Raw genomic sequence first — 25,050 nt, forward strand, 5'->3', positions numbered from 1 at the left:
GAGGAAATATGACTTATTTCCTAATCAATGAGCTGAAAAACTATAAAAATTATTTAGTATTACTTAGCAGTCCTAAAGTAGTACAAATGACAAGTACGTCAAAATCTTTATATTTTAATTCACCTAGAAGATCCTCAACTAGGAATACCTATAGTTGCATTTTTTAAACACTTTTTGCCTTTAATACAAATTAATCACTAATAAAGAATGAAGTTTTTAAGACGCAAACTATGAGATAATACACTTTTAAAAATTATATAAAACACTCAAGTATTACACAATATTACAAAGACTCTTCTAAATAACATAATAACCATGCCCCATAAAATTATATTTTATAAAAATTTGATTACTTAAAATTTTTAAATGTCAGCAGACCAAAAACATAAAAACAATCAAAGCAAAATGATACACTGAGAAAGATTCTTTGCTGATTTCCCTTAATTAAAAGGCTTAAACAAGTAATTTTTAAAAAGTTAACAACTGGGTAAGAGAGGGCTACCTCACAGGAAAGAAACACAAGGGGATTTTGTTTTCAAATATGAAAAGATACTCTACTTAATTAAGTAAAAATTTAAAAGATGAAATACCTTTTCTATCATATTTACAAAAGTGAAAATGTTGGTATATTCTATGATAGTTCTGATGTAGAGAAATCGGTTCTGATATCTTGGAGGGATGGTAGGAGGTACTACCTCTTTTAAGGGCAACAGTTATAATCATCAGAAAAATTACAATGTACACATTATCATTTGACTTAGCCAATTCCACCTATAGGAACTAAATCAGGCAAACATACACACATTAGCTTAAAGACATATATAAGGATATGCATCCGTAGATTATTTGTAACAGCAAAAGAAGAGAAACATTATGTCTACCACAAGGGGCTGGGTAAATGAATTCTAATACACCCATACAATGAAATATAATGCAAATTTTAATGAGAATTTTAGTGAGAATACACTTATATCTGTATGAATAGATAAGAAAAAAATTCCAAGATATATTGTTAAGGAAAGATGCAGAAATATATTAATTATATTATCATTTGTGTGAAGGGGGGGTAGAGGGCACATGAATACCAATGCATATTGTCAAAAGTATCTAGAAGGATATGCAACAAACTGGTAAAATCAAATGAGTCCACATAAGTAAAATAGAATTTAGGTGTCAGGAATAAAAATAATTATGTGTCATTATTAACTCTTTTGTAATTCTTAATTTACTATCAATGAATATGGAAAAAGCTCCAACAGCCTACATTTGGACTCCTCTCTATCCCTATTAACAAAGCATTAATTCACATCTATCTCATCTTTAAACTTCTAACAGGCCCTTCCTATCTTCAGTCTTGCTATTATTCCACACTTACTTAAAATCCATGTTCAATATAGCTGCCATTGTTATCGTCCTAAAACACAGAATGATTTGACTACTTTAACAGACTTTACAAATTGCTGTTTGGACTGTACCATTTAAGCAAAGACCTTCAGCTGACACATTTGTATGAGTAATTTTTTTTTTTAATTTAGTCAGTTGCTAATATTTAAAAACTGTGCTACTTCAAATTAAATCTAAATTTCTGTGAGCTCTTAAAAAACTAAGAGCCCCAATAACACAGGGTTTGCAACCTTCTATGAGATGGGCATCTACTCTACTGTCTTTAGACAAACCATGAACCTCCTTTCCAACTGGCCAGTCTCCATTCACCTCTCTTATTTCTCCAACATACTAGCTGCTTGACTTACTTATTACTATCATTCCCTTCCTATTCTATATAGGTATTTGAGATCATTAACCTAGAGAAGGAAATACAAATTCCTTACCACAGTGTAAGAACTTTTATGTCTGATTCAAAACTACACTTAACACACATAGCTTTTATCACAAATGTCATGCTCTCCAATCACAGCAAACTTCTCCCCATTCCCTTAACTCCTATGCTTTTAAGGTCTTTGGGTTTGTTGCCTCCTCAAGACCTATTTACACAATTTCACCTAGGAATTTGGTCTAAACCACCCTTCCTTCTCTGTAGCTGATTCTGTGCTATTGTAGTATTGTACCTTACACATGTCTCTATTATAACATGTTGAAAGATGGAGGAGGCGTTAGATTTGCACTAGGTAGAAGCGGGAGGGACTGCATCATTATGTTGGGTAGATAGTATTGACTGTTAGGGCAATTAATGAAAGAGGGAGAGATAACAAAGATTCTTAGTGGAAATAAAATGTGCTCTAGATAGGAATATACAGATGCACATGACCTTGTAGAGAATTCAACAAAATATGCAGAATTATATAACGTCTGAATTATGTGAACAAGAAAGAGGAGCCACCATTACAAAAGAGAGATCTACGCATGCCTCACTATCAGCTACCTCAATAACAAGACCCAACTCCTTGATAATGATATTAAAATGATAAAAACTACATGCAAAGTAATTAAAGAGTAAAAAAAGACAGAACAACATGATCTACCTAGCTCTGCCTTAGATTAAGATTCAGGGAAGTCAACAAGTATTTATGTACTTGCGCAATCACCAGGGGGAAAAATATCTAGATTATATGTGGAAGGAGAAACTTCAGGTTTCATCCTGTTGTACTTCCTGCTGATCAGTGTAAAGGATCAACAAAAGGTGTAGAGATCAAGTTGTCTAGCCCTCATGGAAGACAACTCTATATGGTAGAGGGTAAATGAGTCCAAAAAAAGAACAAAGTAGAACCCCAAAATATATGTAGCAGTCTAGAGCAGGGCTGGCAAACTACTGTCCACATGCTAAATCTGGCTCAATGATGGCCTGTTGAATAATGCATAATAAGAATAGTTAGCCATAGGGGCGCCTGGGTGGCGCAGTCGGTTAAGCGTCCGACTTCAGCCAGGTCACGATCTTGCGGTCCGTGAGTTCGAGCCCCGCGTCGGGCTCTGGGCTGATGGCTCAGAGCCGGGAGCCTGTTTCCGATTCTGTGTCTCCCTCTCTCTCTGCCCTTCCCCCATTCATGCTCTGTCTCTCTCTGTCCCCAAAATAAATAAACGTTGAAAAAAAATTAAAAAAAAAAAAATAGTTAGCCATATTTAAATTGTTAAAAAAAAGCTGCAATAACATTTTGTGACAGTTTAAAATTATATGAAATTCAAATATCCTGTCAATAAAAGGTATTATTAGAAAACAGTCATACTCATCTATTTACATATTGGCTATGGCTGCTTTCACACTACAATGACAGAACTGAGTAGTGGCAACGGAGACCTTATGAGCTAAGCCTGAAATATTTACTATCTGGCCCTTTACTCACCCATGGTCTAGAACCACAGTGTTTCGGTTTCAATCTCAGCTACACTATTTTCTTTTCTTTTCTTGTTTTAAGTTTATTTATTTATTTTGAGAAAGAGCGTGAGTGGGGGAGAGGCAGAAAGAGAGGGAGACGGAATCCCAAGCAGACTCCACATTGTCAGTGCAGAACCCAACACAGGTCTCAAACTCACGAAACTGTGAAATCGTGACCTGAGCTGAAACCAAGAATCGGACGCATAACTGATTGAGCCACCCAGGCGCCCCTACACTATTTTCTTAATATGTAACCCTGGGGAAGTCACTTAATATCTCTATGCCTCCGTTTATTTAAAATAGAACAGTAATAATAACTACCTCTTGTAAAGCACTTAGAACAATCCCTGGTAGTGCTATAGATGCTTGCTAAAAATACAGTACTATTAATTTTTATTATTAACATTGCCATCAAAATTACTTCAATAATCTAAAAGGAAACACAAGATCTTCATAGATTTGTTTTTCTCTGCTGTGTACTATGGCAATTATGTTGAAATATGAGACATCAACTTTTCTTCACTTAAATTATGAAGATTTTTTTCTTCACTTAAATTATGAAGATTTTCAAAACATTTCTTTCTTGGGGCACCTGAGTGGCTCAGTTGGTTAAGCATCTAACTCTTGGTTTCATGATCTCATGGTTTGTGAATTTGAGCCCTGCATCAGGCTCTGTGCTGACAATGAAGAGCCTGCTTGGGATTCCTTCTCTAAATAAACAAATAAATAAGCAAACTTAAAAAAAAAAGGAAAAAAAGAGGTTTCTTTCTAAAAATTTATTATTGTATAATGTTTATACTAATTTTGAGTATGTTTAATATCATGTTTAATGTTTGTATAATACATATTTAATATTAACAGTCTATATACTAATCAATGTATAATTAACCCTAGTCCAAGTTATGAGTTACCTAAAGTTCATTTATGTAAATTAAGTTATTCAAAATAGAATTACTTGAACAAAATGATTTATATAAAATATAAATTATTTATAGTGAAACAAATACATGATAAATAACATGCCTTTGAAGTAAAAAAAAATTATGCCATATATAATCATACTTATGGGACTTCCATCATTCATCATAGCTTATGAGCTACACAAGCTTGCATAACAAAAGTACTGCTGCAGTCCCTATTTATGAAACAAACTATATTATGTCATTGGGATGCTTGTAAATGAGACCATAATTTCTCATCTATTACAAATTGAAATAAGGTACCACACTTCCTTAAAATAAGACACACATAGTAGATTGTTCGGTAGTTATAACTAGAATCACTATTCTTTTTTGGGTCTCCGTAGCATATAAGTAATTTTCATACTAAAATATAAGAATGTGGATTTTTGTATTTATCCACCATAAGAAAATTCCAATCAAGTATGATGCTTAACCAACCAAATGCAAGAAATCCACTTACTAAATTAGAGTACAATGTAGAGAGAGAAATGAAAAACACAAGCAAGAACTGGAGATACAGGTAATGGAGTATATCTGTCTAACATGTCTAACTGTATTTGCACAAAAAGAGAGAGAAAGGGGGAGGGAGGGAGGGAGAGAGAAATGAGGCAAAGACAAAAACAAGGAAGACTTTTTCATAATTGATGAAAACAATACCAACCTCAGATCCAGTAAGCCCAAGAAATCCCATAAGGATTAATAAAAATTAAGTCTACACCTAGCTAATCACAGTAAACTATAAAATATCAAATACCAAAAGCAAGGTATAAACAACCACAGAAAAATAGAAACTGTTTTCAAACACATAGGAAATCAAATTAGCAAGAAGGATCTACGATGAGAATTAGTGAATATACAGGCTACAAATTTTGACAGCATGAAGAAATAATCTCATTTGGGCGTTATTATTATTTTATATATATATATATATATATATATATATATATATATATATATATATATATATTTTGTTTTGTTTTATTTATTTAAGTAATCTCTACACCCAACATGGGGCTCAAACTTATGACCCCCAGATGAAGAGGTGCTCACTCTTCTGACTGAGCCAGCCAGGTGCCCCTCATCTGGGCTTTAAAATATAGCAAAAATACATGACATAAATAGCATTTAAGTTGGAAGGAGAAATTTTAGCATTACTGAAGCACCTGGGTGGCTCAGTCAGTTGAGTGTCCGACTCAATTTCAGCTCAGGTCATGATCCCAGGGTTGTGGATCAAGCCCCACGCAGACTCTGAGATTTTCCTTCCCTCTTTCTCTCCCCGTCTACCCCACTCCCCTACTCTCTCTCTCTCTCTTTCAAATTAACAACAACAAAATAGCATTATTATTCCAGTGTCCTTGGATTAGAAGAATGTAAAGAACATATAAAGTACATACTTCAATAAGTTAAGCACTCAATTCTCCTTAAGTAATTAAAAATTTTACATACAGTAAAAGCACTTTCAAGTTTTTCTGGAGGTAGACAAGTTGATTTACAAAGTGGAATATCTAAGAAAAACCATGAAACAGCAAGAGCAATGAAAAGGAACTAGCCAACATTAAAACATTTTGAACCTACATTGAACCAACATTCTATATTGAACCAATATATTCTATATTGAACCAACATTATACTGGCAGATGAGCAAACAGCCTAATGAAAGGAAAAATCCAAAAATAGACCAACTGCATGTGAAAAGTGTGTATGCAACAAAAGCAACATCACAAATCAGTAGGGGCAAAGTTGACTTCTTCATATTGCATAGCCAAATGTTATATAAACACAAAATTGATTCACTCCAGCTTCCAAACAAGAAAAAATTCAAAATAGATAAAAAACTTAAATGTAAAAAATTAAGCATTACAAATATCAGGAAAAAAATCCCATATAACTTGGCTATAGAGAAATCATTTTTCTTTAGATCATTCTTAACTATAATTCAAGATTCCGAAGCAATAAGGGCACCGGGGTGGCTCAGTTGGTTAAGCTTCTGACTTCGGTCAGGTCATGATCTCATGGTTCACGAGTTCGAGCCCTGCATTCGGGTCTGTGCTGACAGCTGAGCCTGGAACCTGCTTCCGATTCTGTGTCCCCCTCTCTCTCTGCCCCCCCCCCCGCTCGTTCTCTCTCTCTCTCTCTCTCTCTCTAAGATAAACATTAAAAAAAAGTTTAAAAAAAGGTTCTGAAGCAAGAGAGAAATACTGACAAATTTTAATTACATTTTTAAAATGTCTAAAAAACATAAGCAAAATCAAGAGAGAAATGAAAAAATAATGGTTTGTAACGATATGCAGAAAAATGTTAAACTTCATTCACAATAAAAAAAATACATATTAAAACTACACTGAAATGCCATTTCTCTTTAGCAGAAAAATCAAGTTTGATTATACTCAGTTGGTGAGGTCAAAGGTAAACAAGGCCTAATTTTGTGGGTGACAATGTAAAATGCGACAAGCTATTATAGAGAGAACTGTGGACTACTTAGCAAATTACATATCTATTCATTCTTTGACAGACTCTAGGAAAGCACCCCAAAATCTACTGGTAAAAATGTAAACAAAAAAATTGTATGCAAAAGGATATTAATTATACTATTTAGAATATGAAAATAATGTAAGCAATCCAAATATCTATCATTAGAAGATATGACTGAATAAATTATAGTACATCTGCACAATAGAATACTATGAGATATAAACAGGAGTTTAAACTAAATCTGTATCACTATGGAGGAATCTCTAAGATATAATATTAAGTTTAAAAAAAAAGTAAAGTATATATCTGTTCACATAAAAAAGGACATAGGGGTATGGATATATATACCTGTTAGCGGATCTTGTTTTTTCTATCCAACCAACCATTGTTTTTAATAAGCTTAGATTATTTACATGTAATATAATTTTTGATGTGCTTAGATTAGGACCTACTCTCTTAATAGTTGTGTTTTTTTGTTTTTTTTTTTTTTTAGTTTCTTTCTTCTTTTTCTTTTCTTTTCTTTTTTTTTTTTTTTTTTTGAGAGAGAGACAAAGAGACAAAATCCCAAACAGGCTCTGTGCTGTCAGCTCAGAGTCTGACACGGGGCTCAATCTCACAATCCATGGATCGTGACCTGAACCGAAATCAAGAGTGGGATGCTTAAACAACTGAGCCACCCAGGTGCCCCTTAATAAACTGTTTTCTATTGTTCTTTCTGGTTCATTGTTGCCCTTGACCTCTTCTTCCACCTGTTTTTGGACTGAATAATTTTATGATTCTATTTTATCTCTACTTAGGCTTAATATGGCCAGCTCTGTATTCAATGTTTTTGGTGGTTACCCTAGGATTCACAATATATATCTTTAAGAAGTCCCAGCATACCTTCAAATATTATGCTGCTTTAGGTTTACTATAATAATCTTTGTGGTATTCTTGTCATTCATTTTCACTTTAAACCAATGTTTCACTACAATATAGTAAAATCTTGGATTGCAAGTAACTTGTTCTGTGAGTGTTCTACAAGACAAGCAAACATTTCTAATAAATTTTAACTTGATAAATGAGCGATGTCTTGCAATACAAGTAGTACGAGTAGTACATGACGCTGAATGTCACACAATGAGCCAATGATTCTTCTCTCTCTCGCTGTGGGATTGTGGGTGATTGTCTCCCATGCTCAGATGCTTAGTCTCAGGCTGTGGTGTCTGGCAGAAATCTGATTTTTCAGAACACTGGAAGGTGCCCACAACTGGCACTAGTGTATTTTTTGTCACTTCGAAGTACCTATGGACAGTCCTTTGCTTTTCCATTCATGAGTAAGCTTAGGAATGCTTTGCTTCATTCTAGGTCAGGCTGCCTGCAGATATAGACCCTTTCCTCTGCTGCCTTATTGCCAGTTACATTAAATACAGTATATGACAAGAGTTTATTAATACTGTACCATAGTCAACATCCATGTGAGTGTACCCAATGGCCCCCAGGCAGAAAAAGATTCCACTGAGCCAATAAATAGCAGTGATTCCATTAGTGATAGTGAAAGTCGTCCTACACAATAAGCCTCCTCTCTGTCTCCCTCACACCAGCCACGAAGGCTTTCAAAGGTAAATACAGGTTAATTTATTTTTCTTTATATTTTGTATTTTCTTTATTGTTTTATATTACAGTATTATAATCATTTTTATATGAATACTTTGGGGTTGTGGAATGAATCATCTGAGTTTCCATTATTATGGGGAAATTTGCTTTGATATACAAGTCTCTGGATTACAAGCATGTTTCCAGAAAAAATTATGCCCACAAGCTAAGGTTTTACTGTACTTGCTTTAGTCTCGGCATTTGGAAAATATGGCCCAAAGGCTGGCTGCCAGTTTTTGTAAAAGTTTTATTGAGACACAGCCACATGCAGTTATTTATGTATTGTCTATGGCTACCTCAGTGCTACAAGAACACAGTTGCATAGTTAAAACACTCCATAGCCTGTAGGTCTAAAAATAATACCTGGCCCTTTAGAACAGTGTTTGCCAACCTCTGCTTTAGACAGTTATGTTTCACAGTGATTAAAAATAAGAAAAATTCAATTTTATATTTATCTTCAGTTTTTATCATTTCCAGCTCTCTTCGTTTCTTTGGGTAGATTTTCTGTCTGGCATCCTATTTGTACTATACCTTTTGTAGTTCAGGTCTTCTGAGAATGAATTCTTTCAGCTTTTGCTTCCCTGAAAACATCTTTATTTTTTAATGTTTATTTGTAGAGAAAGAGAGTGCGCACAAGCAGGGGAGGGGCAGAAAGGGAGAGAGAGAATCCCAAGCAGGCTCTGAGCTGTCAGCACATAGCTCGATGGCAGAACTCCATCTCAAGAACCGTGAGATCATGACCTGAGCCGAAATCAAGAGTCAGATGCTTAACAGACTGAGCCATCCAGGAGCTCCCCCTGAAAACATTTTTAATTTTCCTTCTTGATTAGAGAGGGTTTATTTTGTTTTGTTTTCTTTAAGCACTTTAAAAATGTCACTTCACTGTGTTCTGACAGGCTTAGTTTCTGAGATTTCTGCTCTGTTTCTTATCTTTAGTCTTCTAATTTAGGTTAATGCCTTTTGACTCTGGTAGCCTTCAAAATTTCCTCTCTGATTTTCAGAGTTTGAATGTGATACATCTAGGTGACCTAGATGGCAGGTCAGTGTGTAAGTGTTTGAAATTACCCTACTTGTTGTTCTCTGAGTTTCCTGGATCTCTGGTTGGATGTCTTTCATTAGATTTGAAAATTCATGGCTGTCACTTTATCAGTATTTCTTCAGCCTCATTTTTCTTCTCCTGGGATTCTAGTAGACATATATTATACAGTTTCATATTTCCCCAAAGGTCTTAAATGCTCTGTTTTCATGTATTTTTCTCTTTTACTTTTAGTCTGGGTAACTTCTACTGACTTATAGTCAAGTTCATTCATTCTTTCCTCAACTGTGTCAACTCTACTTATGTGCCCAACAAAGGCATTCTTCATCTAGTACTATGTTTTTTTTTAATTTCCAACATTTCCATTCAATCTTCTTAAAGTGTCCCATCTCTCTGCTGAAATTCTCAATATGTTTAACCATGTTACCCACCTTTTCCACTACAACTTTTATATATGAATTTAGTTCTTCTAATTGATTTGTCTTTTGATAGTACATTTTTTTCCTTGCTTTTTTTTTTTTTAACGTGTCTATAATTTTCAGCTAAAAGCTGGACTTCATGATATACAACAGCAAAGACTGATGTTAATAGTATTTATGCCTGGGATAGCCATGCCTTTTCTTCTGTTACACCTTTACTAGGGAAATTTAAGTAAATCTAGTCATCAATTAAGTGGGTTTGTGTTATGTTGTTGCTATCATGACCTTCAGTGCACCACCAGCTTTAAATTCCTCTACTGTTAGATTATGATTAGGTTGGAGGCTGGGTTACCAGATACTATTTTAGGTTTGGGAAGCCACATAAGATCTCTGTCACATTTTTAACACCACTACTTAAAAATGCATACTATTCTTAGCTTAGAAGCCTAAATATTTAAAAGGGGGGGTGGGGAGGAGCAGCATTGTCAACTTCTAAGGTAAAGAATAACCATATCAGGTTAAAAAAGTATATAAAAGACCCAAATTGGGGTTCCTGGGTGAGTCGGTTGGTTAGGCACCTGACTCTTGATCTCAACTCAGGTCTTCATTTCAGGATTGTGAGTTCACTGGGCTCTGTGCTGGGCGTGTAGTCTACTTAAAAAAAAAAAAAAAAAGACCCAAATAAAACTTTTATAGATCAAAAACTACAGTATGTGAGATGAAAAAATGAATAGAACCATCAGTAAACAGTGGGTCCACTGTGGATTCTCTTCAAATGTCATCCCTTAAGAAAACATAATGGTGGTTTCTGAAATAATTTTTGAGCACCTGGCTGGCTAAGTTAGTAAAGCATGCAACTTTTGATCTTGGGGTTGTGAGTTCAAGCCTCATATTGGGTATAGAGATTACTTAAAAATAAAAATCTTTGAAAATATAAAATAACTTTTTAAGGAATTTCCCAATTTTGGTTAAAATTATAAACCCAGGGGCGCCTGAGTGGCTCAGTTGGATAAGCATCCAACTTTGGCTCAGGTCATGATCTCCCAGTTCGTGGGTTGGAGCCCTGCATCAGGCTCTGTGCTGACAGCTCAGAGCCTGGAGCCTGCTTTGGATTCTTTGTCTCCCTCTCTCTCTCTGCCCCTCCCCCGCTCATGCTCTGTCTCTCTTTGTGAAAAATAAACATTAAAAAATTTTTAAAAAATTATAAACCCAAAGATCCAAGAAGCATAAGATCAAGAAACATGAGGGGCTTCTGGGTGGCTCAGTCAGTTGAGTGTCCGACTTCCACTCAGGTCATGATCTCCTGGTTTATGGGTTTGAGCCCCATGTCAGGCTCTGTGCTGACAGCTGAGAGCCTAGAGCCTGATTCAGTTTCTATATCTTCCTCTCTCTCTCTGCCCCTCCCCTGCTTATGTATGTGTGTGCATGTTCTCTCTCTTTCTCAAAAATAAATTAAAAAACATTAAAAAAAAAAAAAGAAACATGAGGGAAACTACACAAAGCAAATTACAATCAAATTTCTTAAAACCAGGAATAAACTTCAAAAGATACCAATAAGAAAATGGAAAGACAAGCCACAGAATGGGAGGAAGTATTTACTAATCACTTATCTGATAAAGAATGTATAAACAGAATATATAAAAAAGTCTTACAACTCAATAAGGCAAACAAACCAACTAACAAGTGGGCAGAAGATTTAAAGACTAGACACTTTGCCAAAGAAGATATCCAATAGCAAGTAAGTACACAAAAAGATGGCTGCCATCAACAGCACTGAGGAAATGCAAATTAAAACCAAACTGAGATACCACCATACAGTTACTAGAATGGTTATTATGAAAGAAAAATAGTAATGAAAACAAATACTAAATAATAATCTTAATGAAGATGTGGAGCAGCGGAAAGCCCCTTAGACAGCTTGTTAGAATTTCAAATGGTAGAGTCACTTTGGACACAGTCCAGCAGTTCTAGGTTAAACAAATGTTAACTATAACTTACAACATCTAGCAATTCCATTCCTAGGTAGCTACTCAAGAGAAATAAAAACATCTGTCCACACAAGATTTATACACAAATATTCATGGCCCAAAACTGGAAACAGTCTAAATATCCATCAATTGCCGAACACATAAACAAAATATACTATATACCCATACAATGGAATACTATTCAGGACAAAAAGGAATGAGCTACTCATAAGTGCCACAACATGGATGAACCCCAAAAACATTACTCTACATGAAAGAAATCATATGTAAAAGTTTACACATTGTGTCATATTGTTTGTATGAAATGTCCAAAAATAACAACTGTATTGAGATACAAAATAGATCAGGGGTTGCCTTGGGCTGAGGAGGGACTGGGAATTGACCGAAAATGAACACGCGGCGGGGGGGGGGGGGGGGGGGGGAGCCTTCTGGTACGATAATGTAAAACTAGGCTGTGATGACAGATGCACAACTCTAAATTTACTAAACATCATCAATTAAACACTTACAAAGCATGAATTTAATAATATGAAAATTATACCCCAATAAAGCTATTAATTAAAAAAAGAGAGAGAACTAGGGCACCTGGGTGTCTCAATCAGTTAAGCACCCAACTCTGGATTTTGGCTCAGGTCATGATCTCACGGTTTGTGAGATCGAGCCCTATGTTAGGCTCTGCATTGACAGCACAGATCCTGTTTGAGATTGTGTCTCTCCCTCTCTCTCTGCCCCACCCCTGCTCATGCTCTCTCTCTCAAAATAAATGAACATTTAAATGCCTCTCCCCCACTCGCACAGGGTGCTCTCTCTCAAAAAAACTGAACAATAATAAATTTCTAAAAAGAGAACTAGAAATGGATAAGGAGTGAGGATGTATAGACAAAACAAGATTGATATGTTGATAATTATTGGAGCTGATGATAGGTTAGGGCAGTTCATTATAATATTGCTTCTACTTTTGAATAGGTTTGAAAATTGTCATAAATTTTTTTAAAAAACACAAGTATTAACAAAGGTGTAGGCAAACAGGTACTCTTATACTGCTGGCAGTATTGTAAATTGGATCAACCTTTACAGAAGAAACCTATCTACCAAAATAACAAATGTCAAATTCATTTATCTAGCAATTCTCCTAAGATACATCTACAGTATACAAATATCCTTGTACAAGGTTGCTGGGTGGCTTGGTTTGTTAAGTGTCTGTTGATTTTAGCTCAGATCATGATCTCATGGTTCCTGAGTTCAAGCCCTGAGTTGAGCTCTGCACTGACAGTGTGGAGCCTGCTTGGGAGTCGCTCTCTGCCCCTCCCCCATTTGTTCTCTCTAAATAAATAAATAGATAGATAGATAAATAAATAAATAATCCAACAAACCTACATTAAAAATATATATGTATATCCTTGTACATATTCCAAGGACCACTCATACATGGCGTTTCATTAAAGTGTTGTTGATAACGGTAATAGATTGGAACAAAAAGTAAATACCCATTGTAGAGTATTGGTTAATTAAATTAAATTTTTATATATCCATAAGACTGAAATGCTCTGCAGCCACTTTAATGGCTGATGAAGCCCTTTCTATATTAATGGGGAAAGATATCCAAGTGAAAAAAAAAAAGTACAGAACAGTGTATGTATTATACAAAAATTTTTGTAAAATGGAGGAAAAGGGAATCAATTTTCTTGTATATGCATAAAATATCTTTTGTAAAGCAACCCAAGAAAATAATTACATTGATTGCCTATAGAAATGGAAACACAAATTGCAAGATATATCACCATACTTTTTGTATAGCCACCATACTTTTTGAATTTTGAACCATAAACATGTATTACCTAGTCAAAACTTAAATTACAAAAAAAGGGGGCAAAAAGGTGACAAAAGGAAATCCTTTTTTTTTTTTAACTGTTGATTCATTTTTTGGGAGAGAGAGCATAGGCAGGGGAGGGGCAGAAAGAGATGGGGACAGAGGATCCGAAGCGGGCCCAAACCAGGGTTTGAACTCACAAACCATGAGATCATGGCCTGAGCCGAAGTGGGATGCCCAACCTACTGAGCCACTCAGGTACCCCAGTAAAAGGAAATTCTTAAAGGCAGCCTCCCAAAAGGGCACATTAGATACAGGGCCACAAAAATAAGATCAGGGGTGGGGAGGGAGCAAACCAGAAAACAGGGGATGGACATCTTTACTGAGGAGGGGGAAAAAAACGCTGTTAACCTAGAATTCAATAATCAGGTTTTTTTGTTTTTGATTTTTTTTTTTTTTTCAAAAACAGGTCTCTGTCACTTACACAGAAGCTAATTAGCTTCTAATTAGCTAATTGGCTTCTGGTTAGGTTTGGCCAAAGAGGGGAAATGGTGGCAAAATGAAAGACAGGTGAAAGGCAACATTGAGAAGTCTTTATCCCCTACCCTTCTTCTTCTGGGTCATTTTCAGCAGTAATTACATCTCTTCCAAGGTCCCCTCTCATACAGTTCAGTGGTTCTTCCCCTTATCAACCATCTTTAGTCTCTGGACTCTAATAATACCTCCTTCTTCCCTTGTCCTTCCATTTCTAGGGCTAATAGCAACCTGGGTTGCTATAACCAAGTTTGGGTTCACCATCCTCTCCTCATCTATTCCTCAGATCTTCTAAAAACATTTTAAGTGGTACTAGAAGTTACATTCCTTCTACTAAATTATCTAGCATGACTTACATTTCCCTAACTAGATCTTGATTGAAACGACCTATATTATACTAATCAAAAAAAAGGTTAAAAAAAAAAAAAGTAAAAAAAGGAAATAAATATGCATTTGAGGACTATTCCCTACAAGATGAGCAAGAAATTATTTTCTATCCCCCTAACCCCGTTACAGAATTAGAATGGAAAACTTATTCAGTATATCGTAGCTTGAGAAAACTATAATAGCCTAGAGCCAATAGAAGTCACATATTTACAATATTATTAAATATTAAAAAATATATATTTGTCTTGGTAACTGGATCCTGGGGAAAGTTTTGCTATTGAGATATAATTGACATATAACATTGTCTTAGTTTCAGGTGTACAATATGATATTTGTATATATTACAAAATGACCACCACCACAAGTCTAATTAACATTCATAACCACACATGGTCACAATTTTTTTTTTGTGAATATTCAAGGTGTACACTCTTAGTAACTTTCAAATATACATTATTAATTACAGTCACCATGCTGTACATTACATTCCAATGATCTATTTATTTAAAAAAATTTTTTTTAGTGTTTTATTTTGGAGACAGAGAGAGACAGAGCATGAGTGGGGGGAGGGGCAGAGAGAGAAAGGGAGATACAGAATCCAAAGCAGGCTCCAGGCTCTGAGCTGTCAGCACAGTTTGTACCTTTTGACCATCTTCATCAACTTGGCCCAACCCCCAATGCCCACCTATGACAACCACCAACCTTTTCTCTGTATCTATGGGTTAGGATTTGTTTTGTTTTAAATTCCACATATAAATGAGATCATATGATATTTGTCTTTTTCTAACTTATTTCACTTAAACATAATGCCTTCAAGGTCCATCCATGTTGTCACAAATAACAAGACATCTCCTGTTTTGTGGTACATTTATATATGTATATATCTCACATTTTCTTTACCCATCCATCCATTAATGGGCACTGAGGTTCCTTCTTGGCTACTGTAAATATACTACAATGAATATAGGGGTACCGATCTTTTCAAGTTAGTAGGTTTGTTTTCTTTGGATAAATACTCAGAAGAATTATTGAATCATACAGTCGTTCTACTTTTAATTCGAGAGTGATCCACACTGTTTTGCATTGTGGCTATAACAATTTACATTCCCACCAACAGAGCACCAGGGTTTTCTCACATCCTTGCCAACACTTTATCTCTTGTATTTTTGATAATAGCCACTCTGACAGGTGTGAGGTGATAACTCACTGTCATTTGATTTGCATTTCCCTGAGGATTAGTGATGTTGAGCATCTTTTCAAGTACCTGTTAGCCAACTGTAGGTCTTCTTTGGGAAAATGTCTATTCAGATCCTCTGCCCATTTTTTAATTAGACTGTTTTTTTCCTGTTGAGTTATAGGAGTTCTTTTTATATTTGGGATATTAACCCTCTCATCAGCTACATGATTTGCAAATATTTTCTCCTATCTGGTAGGCTGCTTTTCATCTTGTTGATGGCTTCTTTTGCTGTGCAGAAGCTTTTTAGTTTGATGTAGTGCCCCTTGTTTATTGTGCTTTTGTTGCCTTTGCTTTTGGTGTCAAAGACTAATGTCATGGAGCTTATCATCTAGGTTTTCTTCTAGGAGTTTTTGGTTTTAGGTCTTATTGTTCAAGTTTTCATCTGTTTTGAGTTGATTTTTGTGTACGGTGTAAGACAGTGGTCCAGTTCCATTCCTTTGCATGTGGCTGTCCAGTTTCCCAGCACCATTTATTGAAGAGACTGTCCATTCCCCAATATATATTCTTGGCTCCAGTAAATTAACTGACCATATATGTATGGATTTATTTCTGGGCTCTCTATTCTCTATTAATCTATGTGTCTGTTTTTTATGCCAATGCCATATTGTTTTGATTACTACAGCTTTGTAATATAGTTTGAAATCAGGTCACATGATGCCTCCAGCTTTGTTCTTCCTTGTCAAGATTGCCTTAGCTATTTGGAATCTTTCATGGTTCCACTGAAATCTTATGAATTATTTTGTTCTATTTCTGGGAAAAATGCTATTGGATTTTTGATAGAGATTGCACTGAATCTGTAGATTACTTTGGGTGATATAGGTATTTTAACATTAATTCTTCTAAACCATGAGCGTTGAATATCTTTCCATTTATTTGTGTCATCTTCAATTTCTTTCAATAATGCCATATAGTTTTCAGAGTACAGGTCTTTCACCTCCTCGGTGAAATTTATTTCTAGATATTTTATTCTTTTTGATACAGTTGTAAATAGAACTGTTTTCTTAATTTCTCTGACAGTTCATTATTAGCATAAAGAAATGCAACATTTTTGTACACTGATTTTGTAGCTGGCAATTTTATTGACTTTTTAAGTTAGTTCTAATAGCTTCTTGGTGGAATCTTTAAGGTTTCCTATACGTAATATCATGTCATCTGCCAGTAGAGAAAGTTTTACTTCTTTTCTGATTGGGAGAACTTTTCTTTTCTTCTCTCCTTTTCCTTTTTTTCCCCCCATGATTGCTCTAGCTAGGACTTCCACTACTATGTGAATAAAAGTGGCAAGAATGGGAATCCTTGTCTTATTCCTGCTCTTAGAGGGAAAGCTTTCAGCTTTTCACCACTGAGTATGAGTTAGCTATGAGTTTGTCATATATGGCCTTTATGATGTTGATATACATTCCCTCTATATCTACTTTGTTGAGAGTTTTTTTTTATCATAAATGGATGTTAAATTTTCTTAAATGATTTTCTCCATCTATTGAGAGAATCATATGATTTTTATCCTTTGTTAATGCAGTGTATCACATTGATTGATTTGTGAATGCTGAACCATCCTTGCATCCCTGGAAAAAAATCCCACTTGATTAGTGTATGATCCTTTTAATATGCTGTTGTATTTAGTTTGCTAATATTTTGTTGAGTATTTTTGCATCTGTGCTCCTCAGAGATACTGACCTTTAGTTTTTCTTTTGTTGTTCTTGTAATTGATTTCTATTTTCATACCACTGTGGTCAGAAAAGATGCTTCATATTATTTCAATCTTCTTAAATTTATTAACATTTTTTTGTGGCATAATAAATGATTTATCCTGTGCACTTGACAAGAAAGTACTTTTGGATGGAATACTCTATATCTCTGGTTAGTCCATCAGGTCTAATGTGTTGTTTAAGGCCAGTGTTTCCTTATTTTTTTGTCTGCATGATCTAACCATTGATGAAAACGGGGTATTAAATTCCCTACTATTCCTATATTGCTGTCTATTTATCTCTTTAGGCTTCTTAATATTTGCTTTATGTAAGTTAGGTCCATGTAAGGGAATATTTTTTAAGATTTCTGTATAAGGAGCAATGAGCAAAATTTTGTCACCTTTTTAACAATTTCAGAAGCATTTCGTTTTGTTTTTGTTTTTTTCTTTTTCTTGTTTTATTCCACAATGAAAGCTGACAGTATGGCATTGTGGTCCAGTTCTATGAACCAAAGCTACTGGGAGGGAGGAAGGAAGAAGTTACGAGGTTCAGATCTGTAGTTTTCAGGAATCTGGCTTAGCACAAAATTATGACATTAAAATTCAGAAAAATTCAAACATGTATTTACACCATAATGACTATACACATCTTCTTCTAAAGAATAATCTTCCTAATAGCAGTGGAAATAATAACAGCTTTTAGTCTACTGCTTTTTCTCTCTAGTTTCTGTATATCTACACTGACCAAGAGAATTATCAAGCTTTCCTTCATTTATAATAAAAAAGCAAGGAAATACTATTTTATAAAACTATGCATGTATATACGTCTAGATTCTGATATTTACTAACATGGATGGGCATAGAGTATGTCATCACCTGATCACATTTCATCTCTGCCAACACAAATGTATCAGTTAATAATCTCTCTCTCTTTGCCAATAAAATGACTATTTAATGCCAATAAAATGCAGTCTCAACTGCTTCACCTCGAAATTAACAAATGGAGCAATAAAGACCAAATTTATAAGAAAAAAGATTCGAGTCACTACGAGCATAAGCACCCAATCAAATGCTGAGTTTCTAAACATGGCCAATATAAACAAATGCACGCAGGTCTGTCTAATGTTGACAACAAATCCTGAAAATAAAATATTCCAATGTAATGGTAAAGAAAAACAAAGCAGTGTTCAGGGAATTTGGCATGGGATTTATTTTAAGACCACCAATTTCCTTGAAAAGGAAGCCATTTCTTTTTTCTTTTTTTTTTTTTAAATTAACTTTTTTTAAGCAGGCTCCATGCCCAATGTGGGACTTGAACTCACAACCTTGAGATCAAGGGTCACATACTCTACCAACTGGGCCAGTCAGGAGCCCTGGGAATCATTTTTTTTTTTTTTTTTTTTTTTTTACAGAGAGGAAACAAAGAAATAGCAGGCTAGACAGCCTAGATTTCTCTATAAAATAAATGAAATTAACTGCCACAAGTGATTAAGGTTTTGAATAAGTAATGATCAAAATAATTAAAAAGCCAAGAAGCAATGAAAGTCCTATATGCTGCAGAGAAAGGATACATGGATTGGGGCCTTTAAGACAAACACCTTCTGTGGGACCTGGCCCTGCCCAAAAAATGGCCCTTTATAATTATCCTTTCTTCCTTTAATTTCTAGGCTATTTCCTAAGTTAGTTGAAGCCTAGACCTAAGTTGTAAATACAATCAAATAAAACTTGGCTGAATAGAGACCGAAATTAGGCACAAATTCTGTGATTGAAAGACAGTCCATTATGGCAACATAAACAAAAAGGGTTACTGATCCATCATTACATGTGTGGCCTAACACATGAATGTCTAGCCACTCTAAATAAAATGCTGATTATACCCACTTAATTCCATCAAAGAAAAGGCCTTTTGGTCTTCTCTCCCAGGCAACTTGGCATATTAGGGTATACATTTGTAGTGTTTGCCACTACACATAATAAATGCTACCAGCTGAACTACTTCCCTCTCCAGAGAACCATACGGATCTTTGTGGACCTAATGGCTGCCAGGCAAATACATACTGTCCATCACTGAACCCTGCATGGAATGCTAAAGTCTATGAACATTTACTTTCTGTTGGGGTAAAAGGAGGCTGGGAAGGCAGCATTCAAGTCTGCTTTTATTTTATATGAAACTGGTAAAGTGTTCTCTGCCTGAAGATCCACTTAGTTTCAGTGTGTTGGGCTTTGTTCTACCTGTAAAACAGGAATGAGTGTTTAACCAATCTAAAACAGTAAAACAAGAGGAAAAACTAGCAAGTCACCTCGGCTTCTCAGGCCTCAGTTTTCTTACCTATAAAAGAGATTTAATCTGAGGTCCTTTTTAGTGCAAATACATACATATACACGTAGCAAAACCATTTCTTTAGAAAATGCAGCTTACAAAAAGAATCAACCTAGGTAAAATCATAGTCAATTTAAGACAATTCTCTATAGGACTATATTCATTTCCACAAAATTAAAAAAAAAAAAAAACCCTCAGGAATGAATAAAAACAGGATCCACTTTCCTTCCTGTAAAGAACACCTTTACAAAACTAGTTTTTAGAGTCTCCCAGTCTATAGAAGGCACATCTTCACAAAGTGGAACAGATTTTTATGAGGGTGGACATATAGACCAGAGAGCACTGACACAGAATATAGTAACTTATATGTTTAACATATATTTCATATATATGTATGTGTATACACATAAAATCTTGTAGATATTACTTGTTAATTCTTTAGCTTGTCTATAATTTTTTAGTGTGTCTAGTGAATACAAAATTTTAAATACATGATATATATCATAAACAAGAATTCAACAAACAGATATGAATAATGAAATCCATTAAACATCCTGATATCCTGTCCAGTCACCTTGAACATTCTATTTACCATCCCTGGGAGGCTCTTCTGCTCTGTTGTCTAATTTATTACTAACATTTGTTCAGAGCTCAGCTCAAGTGTTAGTTCACCCAGCAAACTTTCCCTGCCTTCTCAGACCAAGTCAAGTCCCCTATTATAATCTCTCATTGTACCCTGTAATTCTTTCATAATTATTGTGTAATAATATTATGACTGCTTGTTTAAGATTTTTTTAGTTCCAGGGGTGCCTGGGTGGCTCAGTCAGTTAAGCATCTGACTTCGGCTCAGGTCATGATCTCATGGTTCATGAGTTCGAGCCCCACGTTGGGCTCTGTGCTGACAGCTTGGAGCCTGGAGCCTGCTTCAGATTCTCCGTCTCCCTCTCTCTGGCCTTCCCCTGCTCGCACTCTGTCTCCGTATCAACAATAAATAAACGTTAAAAAAACTTAAAAAATATATTTTTTTTTCTTTTCTTTTTTTTTTTTTTTCCAGTTCTGTAAGGTCTTTGAGATCAAGGACTTATTTTCTATTTTAGCTTAGAACCAAGCACAGAGATTTACAGAACGAATAAATGAATAATTATGGAATAATTATTAGAAGAATTTTCTGGTTTACATATTTCTTTAAATAAAATACAGGGGCACCTGGGTGGCCCAGTTGGTTAAGCATCCAACTTCAGCTCAGGCCATGATCTCTCAGTGTGCGAGCTGGAGCCCCACGTCAGACTCTGTGCTGACAGCTCAGAGCCTGGAACCTGACTCAGATTCTGTCTCTCTCTCTGCCCCTCCCCACTCATGCTCTGTCTCTCTCTCTCAAAAATAAATAAAACGTTAAAAAAAAGAGAACACTGTTACAGACTTGCTATTCTTTTAATAGTCACCCTGTTGTTACTTCCTCATTTTTCTTCTGTTATTAAAAATACAATTAACTTTTCTGTTAAATTCAAATAATGCAGAAAGTTTTCCTTATAAGGAACATTACTCTGACAAATCGTTAAGATAGTTTGCTTTCTTTTACCTAGCACTGTCCATCTAAGATTTGCTTCTGCTTATTAATATTTTCTTTCATTAGCAGTAATAAAAAATCTAGAAAGCAATGAAACAGAAGCTAACAAATGAGTTAAATTTTAAAAAATAATAATGTAGTTCTGAAAACCTTAAAAGCATTTCCCATTACAACACTAATGTTAACACACATTATATAGGTAAAGGAGGGGAAAAATCCAAATAGGCACTGAAACAAGAAAAACACCTCTTACAAATAATGTATTTCTTTTAATACTTATTTTATTTTCCTCAGAAATCAGTACAGAATAACTAAAACCGTTTTGGTAGTTTTTAAAATGACACTCTTTGTAGCAGACATCTGTTATGTTTGTTTACCTAGCCAGCTCTCCTTCACACTGCCTCGATTCACTTCTTGCTCATCCCTCCAACATTTCTATGGTTCTGATCAGGTTGTCAATGTAGCATCCTCACTCCTCACTGTCCTAAACACAGCAATTAGTCCAAGCAGTGGGCACATCACGTTGGCTGAGCTCAAGCTCCCAAAAATTATTCTGAGAATTACAAACAGGGGGAGGGAGTTTCTTCTCTCTTGCTTAATCAACTATGTCTAATCCCAGAACTGTCAGCAGCCCCAAGTGAATGAAAACAAAAGAGGGAAGACAGAAAGGAATAGTTCTAGATGACATTTTACCCTCTGGATTCAGAAAATCCTGAGACTAGTTCTAGTCCTTGCTTTTCCATGGTATAGTCATCTACTAAATCCCTCCATGCCCTTCTTCTTTTTGCTTAAACTAGCTTAAGTTTGTCAACTATAATCAAAAAGTCCTAATACATCTCCCATATTCATTTGGGCATCATAAAATATAAAAATAATATATTTTCTTAAGTGTTTGTTTATTTTGAGAGAGAGAGAAAGAGCAAGCACACGAGCAGGGTAGGGGCAGAGAGAGAGAGGGAGAGAGAGAATCCTAAGCAGGCTCCGTGCTGTCAGCACAGAGACTGACATAGGGCTCAATCTCACAAAACTGTGAGATCATGACCTGAGCGGAAATCAAGTCTTGCCACTTTACCGACTGAGCCACCCAGGTGCCCCTATATTTTTTAATAATATAATTTTCTTGACACTGCATTGCTATTAAAATCTATACAAGGTTATCTATATAAATCTAACTCTTTCTCCCCAAAATTTTTTCAGCTTTACTGGGGTGTAATTGACAAACAGAAATTGTATGTATTTAAGTGTGCAACTTGATGTTTTGATATACATATAGACAGTGAATTATCACTGTAATCAAGCTGGTTAACATATTCATCACCTCACATAATTCCCACCTCCAAATTTAAATATATACAAATAAACTTTTAAAGAAACACAATGTACATGCATTCTTTTAAATTTTATATATACATATATAAAGCAAAAAAAACCCCATATAGTTAATATATATAAAATTACTACACCTACAAGATTTAAAAATGTTAAGTGTACAGAAAGAGTTAAGTCCTCTCACTAGTCCAATGCTCCAGAATCAACAACTTGCAAAATTTTTAATTGCTGTTGATAATAAGATAATAACAATGATGATAATAAGATTTGTCAGTATTTCCTACTAGTTGTAAATATTATTTCTTGACTTCCTGCTGTGGAAGAAAATTTAACTCCTTACACAACCAATTCCACATTCCCATTAGTTATTATTATTATTTCCTCTATTATTGATCTTTGTAACTTTACTTAACATTTATTTATGGTTTCATGTACTACTGACACTCTGTTTTGTAAAATGAGAATTAAAGGAAGGGTATTTTTTAGTGCTCTTATTCTTCACTTCAACTCACAATTTGCATCAAATATTCTTATATTGAAAGCTGAATAATTTCCTTCTGTTCTGCAGCTGTAATTATTTTTGTACTTTATCTAAAAGTTCAAAGTCAGTAAGCATTACTTACATTAAGGAAACTAAATAACAGTACATTATCTAAGTAGTTTGCTATGATTCTGTATTCTTTCTGTTCAGATTATTTTTAATTTTCCTGGAGTGTCTAATTCCCTTTTTATGTTCTTTGCCTTTTGCCACTACCTTAAATGGTACTAAATTCTCAAAGTTATTCTCAAATCTCCATTTTTACTGAAGGCCTTACATCTATAAGACCTACTACTCAATAGTGATCCTATACCCCTCTATCTCAAGTAAAAACCATTATTTTTTAGATCCACTGTCATTTTTCTGGAGCACATCTTCTAATAACTTCTTAATAAAGGGTATGCCGACAAGTCTCTTCTACATCCTTACAAGCCTGGAAATGTTCTAACTCTCACACTTCACTGACAGTTTGGATGAGTACAAAATTCTACATTGAAAATAATTTCTCCTCAAATCTTTCAAGACACTGATTCATTATATTCTACCACCCACTGTTAGTTAATGAAGACCAATACCAAGCTGATGTTTGTTCCTTTGCATGTGACCTAGTTTTTCCTCTACAAGGTGTTCAAATCTGTTTTTTCATTCTTGGTATTCTGAAAACACAAAATGATGTATTTGGTGGAGAATTTTTTATATTCACTGCGTGAGCACTTCTTGAGTTCTTTCAGTCTAGAAGTTCATGACTTTCAGTTCTGGGAAATTCTTTTAGTTTGTCTTTAAATTTTTCCTCCAATGTATCTTCTGTAAGTTCTTTTTCTCAAACTCCAACTAGTTAGGATAATAAACCTCCAACATAAAGGTACCATATCATTTTTTTTTTCTCTGACACATTCCTTCTCTTTGACTCTATTTTACATTCTGGATTATTTCTTCCAACATTACTTTCCAAATTTCCTACAGAACTTTACATTTTAGCCATCATCATATTTTCTTAATTTCCAAAAACTCATTTTTGGTTTCTCATTATTCCATTCTCACAGCATGATGTGTTGATGTTTTAACGTTACACATATCATCTCAACTCTCTCTGAAAATACACATTACAGATTTTATATTTCTCTTAATTTTTTGTTTTTACATTAACACTATTTCTTCCAAATTTTTTTTAAGTTTTTCATTGTATTTTTTTCATGCTAAAGGCATTCCTCAACCGTCTGATGACTCCTGAATACCCATCAATTTTTAAGAATAAGGCCATATGCAGATTAATTGGGAGCTCTATAAGCATGTCTAGACTTTGATGACTGATGAGTTTTTCTTTAGGGTAATTAAGTGACTAGCTAGCTGTCTCAAAGAGGAAACTTTAGCTGCCAGAATGCAAAGAGCATTGGTCCAAAGTCATTTAATTTCTTTAGAGAAAAGAAAAAAATAGCAACTCTTTCCCCACCCCAACTTGGCCCTAAGGCCTGGTGATTGGCCTAAATGGAAAAACTTCAATTAACTCCTTTATCTACACTCTCCCAAAGTATCCCATTCCCTACTCTCTATTTCATGCTTGGCATATTCAAATTCTACACCTCTCTAGGATTCAGGGAGGAGGCAGGCAGGACAAACTAGACCTCCTATCTCATAAAGCAGAGTATAATTCTGTTTCAACTGCTACCCACAATTTTTAAAAATGTTTTACAAATAATCAAGTATACACATAGATTAAAATATATAAAACAACAAGAATTCCACTAAATGATACTTATCCTACAAGACATCTGATATTTTCTATTTTATTTATAATGTTGATAAA

At 34.8% G+C, this 25,050-nt stretch overlaps 1 protein-coding gene across 3 annotated transcripts in view; it reads right to left on the bottom strand.

Moving 5' to 3' along the window:
* ZNF654 (zinc finger protein 654) overlaps positions 1-25,050 on the bottom strand; it is a 94,527-nt gene that overhangs the window by 39,768 nt on the left and 29,709 nt on the right. The gene's annotated exons all lie outside the window — the stretch shown is intronic.

The sequence above is a fragment of the Prionailurus viverrinus genome, chromosome C2 (assembly GCF_022837055.1).
Source record: "Prionailurus viverrinus isolate Anna chromosome C2, UM_Priviv_1.0, whole genome shotgun sequence".
NCBI classification, from domain to species: domain Eukaryota; kingdom Metazoa; phylum Chordata; class Mammalia; order Carnivora; family Felidae; genus Prionailurus; species Prionailurus viverrinus.